At 39.0% G+C, this 11,049-nt stretch overlaps 1 pseudogene; it reads left to right on the top strand.

The window, feature by feature from the left end:
- Window positions 1–384: 384 nt before the first annotated feature.
- Window positions 385–7,948, top strand: LOC122342248 (annotated as a pseudogene).
- The last annotated feature ends 3,101 nt before the right edge of the window (window positions 7,949–11,049 follow it).

Here is an 11,049-nt window from a genome sequence, read left to right on the forward strand (position 1 = left end):
GAGAATTTTCTCTCTGACGCGCTCTACCCAGAAAAGATAGGCGGGGCTTGACTCACTGCTGCCACTAATTCTTAAAGAGACCATCGCTATTTTTCATCAGCGATGGCGATTACTCCTTATTTAAATCCATATTAACGGCAGTTAATGCGGGTTACAAGGTACTCAGTTTACGTCTCAAGTATGGAGGGCTTTCTGTAAACACCTCGACATTAATGTGAGCCTTACCTCAGGTTACCACCCACAGGCTAATGGACAGGTCGAGAGACTTAATCAGGAGATCGGGAGGTACCTTCAACCTATTGCCACAGAGAACAACACAGGTGGTCAGAGTTTTTACCATGGGCTGAGTATGCTCAGAATTCACTAGTCAAGCTAGCTACAGGTATGACCCCATTCCAGTTTGTCCTCGGGTATCAGTCGCCCATGTTCCAGTGGTCAGGAGAACCATCCAATGTCCCAGCCGTTGATGATTGGATTCGTAGGAGTGAGAGGGTGTGGGATAGTGCTCATGTACGACTTCAAAGAGCGATCAGGTATCAGGAGATTCAAGGTAACCGCCAAAGACGCCCACATCCCCATATCAACCTGGACAAAGGGTCTGGCTCTCTGACGAGGGACATCAAGATGCGGCTGCCCAGTAAGAAGCTAAGCCCAAGGTATGTTGGACCATTCAAGATAATAAAACAAGTGAATGATGTCACATACCAACTTGAACTACCTACTAATTATCGTATATCTCCATCCTTTCACGTATCCTCCTCAAACCGGTCCACCCGAGCTGACCCTGGCCCTGAAGCCCCAGAACCACCGCCGCCACTTGAGATTGACGAGAACCCCGCATATCAAGTGAGTGGACTACTGGACTCGCGGAGACTGGGGGTCGGCTCCAGTACTTGTGGACTGGGAGGGTTATGGACCAGAGGAGAGATCCTGGGTAGCCGCTCAGGACATTTTGGACCCATCCCTTATAGAGGAGTTCCACAGAGCCAGACCCGATCGTCCAGCACCTCGCCCTAGGGAAGACCACGTAACCCACAACGAGATCCATCCCAGGATCAACCATGGCCACGAGAACAACCACGAAACCAATCACGAGATACTGCCCAGGACCAACCACGACCACGTGGATGCCCACGAAATCAATCACAAGATTCTGCCCAGGACCAACCACGACCACGAGGACGCCCACGAGGACGTCCACGAAAAGCTCCAGGAGTCGCTCCTAGTGTGGGGGGGTTCTGTAACATCCAGCCAGCAGAGGGAGCCCTCTCCTGATTACTGACTCGAGCCGCTCCCTCTATCACCACTTCCTGTTTGGTGCTATTTAGCTCTACGCGAAGTATTGCCAGCCTGTCTGCCTTACCGAGCGTTTACCCATTGTGCTACTGACTATCATTGTGTATGACCATTGCTTGCTTTATCGACTCACGGCTTCACGGATCTTCCTTATTTGTTACGGTAACCGATCTCTATTGAACTTTGTTATTGACCTTTGCCTTCCTTCGACTTTGCCCACGGATATCCCTTTGTGTATGTTTGCCTTCCGGACTGAAATTACTGTTGCCAACCCTTGCTTGTCTTTGACCATTCTCATCTGTGTGTGTGTTTCTAATAAACATCTGCAAATGGAATCGCAGTCGGCTTCCGCCTTCCACTCGGTAACAGCCAATCAGTATCTACTAACGTGGACGCAACCAATCACCTAACAATTACTTCAAAAATGGCGGCGATTTTCTAGAGATAAGTTCGGAAATTAGTGATCAAAGTAATTGTATGCGTCGTAAGTTTGATTTTAGTTGTTATCGATAGTGTAACTTTGCCTACTTTAGTTCAATGGTTCAATTATAGAAGTTACACACGCAACACTATCCATAATCGTTTTGTGTGTTGAACTTTTCAGAAGACTGTCCGATATCCGTTAACCTACTGTAACAATTGACCAAACAGTTTCATTACGAACTACTTCTTTCTATACATTCTCCTTCTTTCCCTTATTTCTGTCTTCACCTTGTGTGTACCTGGATATCGGTTATTACAAGAAAATGAAGCATTACATTTCCAAAAAGTGAATTTGTTCAGAACATGCAAAACCATATCCACGCGTAAATGCTATTCAACTTCTGAAATGGTATCATTTCGGTATCAAATTGGAGAATAGAGTGTCAGTAATGTATAACGACGAGATTAAACGCTCGATTCTCAGGCATTTTCAGATCCCGAACACTTTCAGACGAAGCATGCCATATATTTTGAGGATAATGCCACAGGTGAACATTGTACAAACCACACATGCATTTCACATGTTTAATCTTTATCTCTTGTCTTTCTAGAAAAACTTGCACTGATGTAACTTAAAATGCATTACTTCCATTGTTTGGTCTTAAAACGCTCACAGGTGATGTTTTTCGCCAAGACACTATTCTAGAAACTGTAACTGTTAATGTCAAAGACCTAGTCCTGGTTTAATCTAATCCATAGGATGAACTACCTGTTTTAAGGGAGGCTGGGCCATGATGTTTGGAAATTGCAGTCATTTTTGTCAAATGTCAATTGTAATGTATCGTCAGAAAAGTCAAATGTACTGAATATCGTAACTCCAGCGAAATGACTTTAAATAAAGTTCATTGAGACGCTCTCTTTTGTCTTCTAGGCAGGTCTTTGTGTGTGTAGCTTTTATAATAAATATACAACATAAGTGCATCTCATAAATAAACCTTTTTAACAAAAAAATATGAATTATATAAAATCAAATTAAAAACTAATTTAAATATGCATTGAAAACTATTCTACATTTATATAATTATCTGTCTTGCCGCCGCCTTCCATTTCCGTTTTTTTAGCGACAGTCGACATCTGGTTTTAGTGTCAGCCACTTCCTGCTGACGGCTGCCGATTTTTTTTTCGAAACTGGCAGTAATTTGTAAATGGTCTGCAGCAACTATACAGCAAAAATCACTTAAAGAGGAACTTCATCAGAATGTGTGAGATTTTCAGTCTAAACTGTGTTCAGAGCTGGTCGCAGTGCGGTGAAACCTACATAGTTCTCACGTGCTGTATTCACACGCTAACACACCTCAACAACAACGAGAACAACACACCAAAAAATACAGCCATTAGTAACGGGAAGAGAAAAAAGTTTTAGTTACACAACAATTGAGGCAATGATTCAAGCTCATTCTTTGAAATGTAGATGTTGATGTAGATGTGTCTACTGTGATAGCACACGTACGTCTGCAAGATGTCTGTTAAAGATCTCTTGATCTGGAAAGCATCTGCTGGCTACAAACATCTAGCAGACGTCAGTTGTGCATGCATTCGAAAGCATAACATCTCAAAGACATCTAATCGACGTCTATTAGACATCTAAAAGGAGACGCTCAATAGACGTATTGCAGATGAGCAAACTACCTAAATAATACGTCTTGCTGATGTCACATAGACGTCTCCTAGATGTACGTACGCTATCTAACGGCAGCGTTTGGCTGACTGAAAACCTCGCAATGAAGCAAACAAATAGCTCTTCAAAGTCTCAATTCTACAATTAAATTCAAACTACAATAAGTGTTAACCGCCTCAGATTAACTGATGAGCAGAAAAGTAATTCATCGGTATAGTGTGGGCGATCTTAAATAGGATCTTAAAGTCTGGAGGAGGAGCTGGCGACGTTTAAAGGAAGAGATGCAATTATTTGGACAGTAAGAGAAAATGGCTGATAAGAGTCAGATGTGTCTGCTGGGACTCGTTCTCTCTGCACTTCTCACAGGTGAAGAAATCTCTTTATTATCTTTACCATAAAAGATGCACGATTTGAACAACGGTCTATTTAAACAATTTAGTTTGATTTCTGAAGCTTAACTCGCACAATGAAATTTTGATGAAATTCAAGTGATGTAAATACCGTTTTATTATTTATTGCTTGTTTAGAATTGTACATTTGAAACTCTCTAAAGTCTCCTAAACTATGAAGTATACCAGAAAGCAGATTATATGACATGCAAAAAAAAAACAGTTTAGTACTTCTTAAGATGAACTTAAGATCATCTAAGTGCACTAAAATGCACTTTTAACATACTTTGTTTTTAAAAACGTAATTAGTTACCACTTGAGTGCACTATTGTATGAAAGACAGTTTCAAGTGTGCTACAAATACATCAGTGCATCTGTTCTGTAATATAATGTGGTCCCAGTAAATTTTATATATATTTATAGATATATATATGGTTCTCACTCGATCTGCATTCATAAGGATTTTTGAAAATAAAAATCATCATAAATTACTCATCTTTGCAAGCACAGGGTGTTTTTTTTTCATTTAATCAATTTTTTGTTAACCCTGATTTCTTCGTTTCTTTCTGCAACTACCCTGAACTGAAAACATGAGACAAAAAGATTGTATTTACAGATTATTCATCAAGAAAATGTCTGAAATCTATCCAGCTATCTATCTATCACATAGCAACCTCCCAGAATACCCTAGCAAGCACCCTGAGTACCCTAGAAACACATGGCAACACCCTAGCAACCACCCCGGGTCTATCACATAGCGACTATTTATCCGTCTATTGTTTATTCTACTTTCAAACTTCTTCACATCAACACATTCAAACTACAAGCATTTTAAACCACTGCTTTCTCAAGACAACTTTTGCCGAATGTTTATTCAAGCTTTAATAATTATTATCATCATTTAGGTACCGGTGGAGCGCAGTGATACTCATGTGTTCTGCAGTTCTGGTGAAAATGTCAGTCTGCCCTGTAATAATGCTCTTTTTGGCTGTACATCAACTGCATGGATGTATAGCAAACAATCAGGGACAGTTGAACTGATTTATGGAGGAAAAAGAAGAAAGACATAGAGATCTGAGAGACTGAGTCTGGGCTCTGACTGCTCTCTGAACATCACTAAAGTCACGAAAGAAGATCATGGATCTTACATCTGCCGGCAATTTGTGACTGGAAAACAAGGAAAGAATGAACAACAAGGAAATGATTCACGCGTTTATCTGCATTTTCTTCATGGTGAGTGTTTCTTTAAGTTGTATGATTAAATCCTTTCTTTTACGTTTAATCTCACACGTTCAGTGTCAATGATTTCTGTTTTATTTTGTCTTTCAGTCACTTCATCCTCCTCTCAGATCAGTCAAGGCAGCTCTGTGACTCTCTCCTGTCAGTTGTATTGTGATCTAATCTCTTGTGATTCTTTGGTCCGTGATGAAGTTCAGCTGATCTGGGTGAATCAGACCGGTGTGAATCTACAGACAGACTCCAGATATCAGATCTCATTCTCCTCAGAACACTGTAACATCTCTCTGACTACAAAACTCCAGAATGAAGATCTCAACAGAGAGTGGAGATGTGAGGTTACTCAGAGAAATCAACCGAAGACCTCGGTCACGTATACTGTCAAGTATTCAGGTAAAAAGAAAACCAAACCCAATGGATTTCACAAACACAACATGAGGATTAATAATGTAGTTAATTGAGGACTAACTAAAGAGATACATGCTGCAGCTTTTTACTCTTAAAAAATTAGGCATAAACAACTTAATGTTGTACAGAAATAACTCTCATCCCGTGATAATTCAACGCAAACTATATTTCATGTGAGTTTATCAAGGATGATAAAATGAATGTTTAACAGTGTGTCGATGATAAACGTTCATCTTCTTTGCAGCTGCAGTCGATTCAACAAAACCGCTCCCAGTCAAGAATAAACCAAGACAAACTACACGACCAGGTGCACCATCACTGACTCACAACATCAGTGTCTGGTTTATACACGAGTCACGACCATAGTACACCCTTTAGTCCAGGGATGTCAAACTCAGTTGTACAAGGGGCCAAAATTCAAAACACACTTTAGGTCGCAGGCCGAACAGGATAAACATTTATTTAACACACTAAAACTAAATGTTATTATGCTGAAACAAACGTAAACCTTAAATTACTTCTATTTAATTTTTGCTCTTCATAAAAACATCTTGTTAAATATAACATTCAAATTCCTTTGCTCCTATGTCAATGTATATATATAAAAAAAAATAAACTTAAATATCCCAAAAGATTTTGCTCTCCTTAAAAATACCTCCTGTCGAAATTATACAAGTTAGAAATATGAACATGCTACAAAACCTGGAAATGTACATAAAATGTGTGCTTTTCAGCAATACCAATTCAAATCATTCCGTTTTCTTTGCTCTTATGACTCTGATCTGATTATATGCTCTGACCGCAGCCGGATACCTGGCATCTTTTTTTGGCAACAAGTTTGGTGTAAAGTCCTGTGTTGTGGAGATTCTCAGGATGGACAGCAGGTGCTCATCAGTGAGACGACTTCTGTGTGCTGTTTTGTTCACCTTCATCACTGAGAAGAGCTTCTCACACAGATATGTGCTCCCAAACGTACACAAGGTTCGAGCCGCATGAAGACGGAGCTGAGGCATTGATGTAGGGATGGAGTGAATGAACAGTGTCGTACTTTTGCCTTCAGTGTCCCATTACACTGCAGCTCAATCAGTTCCATCTGAATCTGCGCAGGTGCAGTTTCAACATCGACGGCAAATGGTTGCGAAGCAACTCAAAACTCTTTTTGTGCTTCAAAGTCACTAAAGCGCTGTGCGAACTCAGCGCGTGAGTGTGCTCAGTTCGTTTTGGGAACACATTTGTGCTGACTTGGTTCAACATTACTTGCTCTGAATCCAGGTCTTTCAGGTTATCCTTGTGTTTTGTCTCAAAGTGCCATCTTATATTGAATTAGCTCCACAAATGAGACACACGGGTTTACCCGTCCCATCGGTTATTAAAGGCTCTGTTTTCAGAATCAACTTTTCTCTTCGGCATCGTGAGGGGTATCTTGACTAACGGCTATCTTCGTAATATCTTGTAATAGCTAGACTTAATTGACGCGAGAAGTAAGCGGCAAGGCAGCTGAAGCGTTGCATTATGGGATCTGTAGTTCTGTGCAGTATTGCGTTAACAGCGCTTCATATCGATGGGCCATGAATAACGATAATGTAAAATGATCTTGCGGGCCAGATATGATTGCAAGGCGGGCCGGATGTGGCCCGCGGGCCGTGAGTTTGACACATGTGCTTTAGTCGTTTCAAAATGATTACACAATAAAGCTTTTACAGAATATAATATAAATCATTCACTTTTTCCTCAAGATTGTACTCCAGATTGTGTTGATTATAAACGTTCATCTTCTGCAGCTGCAGTCGATTCAACAAAACCGATTCCAGTCAGCAGCTCCGAGAAGAAACCAAGACAAACTAAACCAGCAGCTCAAGGTACGTGATCCTGACACTTACTCAGCATCTCAAGTCTCTTTTTTTAAAAAAAAATAATCTTCATGACTATGGTTTTTGCATCTCAATGTACAACATACCAGTGGATCCACTGAGATGGCTTCAGCTATGCATGGCTTGTTCACATCTCAGCACGTTTGAACTGATCTAATGTGATCCACAGATGCAGCTGATAGCGCGTGTAAGACGTATACGTTATTCAGAGGTACGAAATGGCTTTGCTTGCACCCGAAACCATCACTGAATTTTTCAAGGGTTTGATATGGTCCGTTGCTCCATACTCTAGCTATTTTTCTCGCATCTTTCCTGCAGTCATTGTGATTATTGTTGAGATCGCAGTGTTCGTTGCTCCTACTGTCGTTCTTCTTCAGATCAGCTGTGTTAAAAGAGCTGGTGAGTTCTGAACGTCACCGAATCTCTTTATTTACACGTTAAAAAGGTCATTAATACTATTGTATTTCTTTTGCAGGCAGGAAGATCTCTCGCCAGCCAGAGGAAATAGAGATGCCTACAGTATTACAATAACGTACTCTCATAATACTACTTATTTTCATATTTGTAGATATACGCATACAGCTTTCGGTGTTATTTTTACAGCGCTTTTTATTTTACAGAATGCTTTAAATATTAAATAAACCGATACATGTGCGATTATTTACGTAAAAATGTATTTTTATATTTAAAATAAATTAAATTTAAGTGTTTTATTGATCCAGTTTTTATTCACAATATATGCTGCAGATATTTACAAATGCTTTGTTTCCTCTTAACCTAAATAGGAAAATACTGAAATAATTGTATTCCGCATCAACATACTTCAGCATGATTTCTTGTTAAAGCTACGGTTCAAAGGTTTTGCTTCTGTCGCCATCTATGTTTAAAAACCTGGTATTGCAGTTTCTTGCTGAATTATATTTCATATGTGGATATAAAAAAAGCGCTCCCTTCAAACTGGTTTTCTTTAAAATATAAATTCTGAAGCAATCCTTCTGACTTTTTTAAATATTACTGATTATTTATATTTTTATATCATTTTTGTTATATTTTATTTAGTTTTTATGTTATTTTATATTAATATTATTTTATAATGATATTTTTATTATTTAAAAATTTAATAATTTTATTTTTTAAATGTTGAATGTTTTGCATACAACTAAATATTAAGTAACATGTTAGTCTTAAGATAAAACATAGAAAATAAGTGTGGACTAAAGATGTTTAAGTTGTTTTTAGATCACAAATGTATTTGCTTGTCAATTTAAAAGGAATTGTATATAAATAAATATCAAGTACAGTGTGTCTCATATTTGCATTATTGAATATCCTAAACTGTAGGGTGTTTATTTATTTTCATTGTTAAAGTGTTGAAAGATTTTTCAAGAAGTTCCATTCTATGCTTAAAACTGCCATTATTACAGTCTCCATAAAAATAATATACCTTTTATTATACCTTTATTATTATAGTATACCTTTTATGAAAAAAAATGTTTCTAGCATGGGATTAAGTTAATAAATGAAGGTTATGGCAACATTATGTCATATTTAACATGTTTTTATTTGATATCATATAAATATTTTCCGCCTCAGGGACCCCCTCCATCATCAGGCTCCTAGAATCGTCTTGACCTTCCTCCACTGGACTGAGGTGAAGACTTCTGTCCAAATCCTAAAAGTAGACATAGATAATAAAAAGTTCAAAAACCAATTACAAATAATGTGCATTTAGGTTTTTAAAACTTTGAAAGACTTAGTATGAATGAAATATTCAGATTAATCTTTTCGACGCTGACTCAGAAAACTGAAGAAGTCAAAAGCTGAACATCTGATTGTCCAAGTGCATGAATTATTTGAAATTGACGTACAACAATGATTGATAAATAATGAAACAATACCGTTTTACTATGTCACGTCTCGAAGGGTAAGAGAAAACACCTGTTCCTCCATGTCCTCTCACTTTCCACGACTTTTTCGATTAAATGTGAATCCTTACTTACTGACATTGTATCACCACAATTCTGGGTGGATTTGCCTTAGAATCGTGGTGTGAGCGATACCGAGTGAAACCAGTGCAACCTTCACCACTCTCAAACCCCTTCATCACTTTTGAAGACTTTTCTAAAATATAAACCATAAATAATAGGCTCAATAATAGGAGATGGAGATTGTGAAAGAGGGTTTCATTGAGCTTGTGAGGAACATCTTTTGTGAATTTTATTATTCTCTTTTCATTCCTATGCGTGACCATGGACCACAAAGCCAGTCATAAAGTTGAATGTTGGGATAGGACAAAACATTTGAAAATCTGAAATGTAAAAAATCTCAATATTGAGAAAGTTTTCCAACTGAAGTTCTTAGCAATGCGTATTACTCAAAAACTATGTTTTAATATATTTACAATAGGAAATATACTAAATATCTTCACGGAGCGTGATCTTTACTTAACGTCCAAATGACGGCAAAAATTATTGAGAGGCGTATTTTTTTGGCTAGTGCTATAAATATACCCTAGCGACTTAAGACTTAAGTCCAGGGTCACATATTTTTGATCGCATGAATCTCCATACCCCCTTATACAGCGTGCCTGTGTTTAACAATGAACTTTGCAGATAAAGTTAAAAGATAAAGACAACTTAAGACCTACTTAATGTGTTACGCTTCCTTTCGTTGTCCGGTTGACGCACAGGATCCGCTGTCTAGTTGGTAAAACCACCTGTGCTCTTCTAGATGCTGTAGCATCGGTCTGTCAGCTGGATTGCGGGTCAAACACTGGTAAATCAGGCCACGGCATTCTGTAAAGTTTTCAGAGGGAGAGCGCAGGTTAGTCATACTTTTCAAATGTACCAAATTAAATAATCGGGTCTTTACACATGTTACTTGCTACACCAAGAGTAAAGAGGTCTCTGTTCAGTTTACCTGAGGATAAAGTCTGTTTCACGGGAGTGTAGTTACGCAGTATTTTGTCTTTGCTTTTAAAGGCAGATATCCATGCAGGATTCGGAAGAGAATCATGCCCACAGCCCAGACATACGCCGGGCCGGCGTGGAACGTGGAATCCTTCATGACCTCGGGTGGGGTGTACAGCTGTGCTCCTGCAAGAGAAACGTTTTTTAGCATCGAACTATTGCGTTATCAAAAAGGCAACACCGTGATCAATGTAACACAAAACACACCTTGATATTGACTGCTGAGATTGCCCCCGCGGTGGATCAGTTGAGCGCAGCCAAAGTCAATTAGCTTGAGCTCCAAAGTAGTGGGAGTCACTAGGATGTTCCCCGTGTGGATGTCGCCGTGGAAGACCCTTCGGTCGACGCGCAGTGTTTCAAAGCTTGGATTAACTGACCGATTAACCAGCATGCTTCCCGTTCATTGATGGGCTCCGAGCACTCGATGTACTCATTCAAGGTACAGCAAGGTTTAGGAACTCCATGATGAGCACGAAGCTCGTCTTTTCTCAGTCCATTCGTACAATTTGATGACGTTGGGGCATAATGGAGGTTTTCCCAACCTGAGCAACATTGCCACTTCTGCAAGCACGGGTTTGGAATGACCAGCCTAGAGAGAGAGAGCAAGAGAGAAAAAAAAACGGTTCACTACTTGGACGATGAACATCATTCTGCTTAGATTTGCACTTAAATCTCTGTTGTCTATTTCATTTCTGCTTTATGTTAGCTACAGGTATTTACAGCAATAGTCACTCAATCCTTAGATTTGTCAACTTACAAGATGAAGATAATGGTCAGTC

Source organism: Puntigrus tetrazona, chromosome 4 (assembly GCF_018831695.1).
Source record: "Puntigrus tetrazona isolate hp1 chromosome 4, ASM1883169v1, whole genome shotgun sequence".
Taxonomy (NCBI): Eukaryota; Metazoa; Chordata; class Actinopteri; order Cypriniformes; family Cyprinidae; genus Puntigrus; species Puntigrus tetrazona.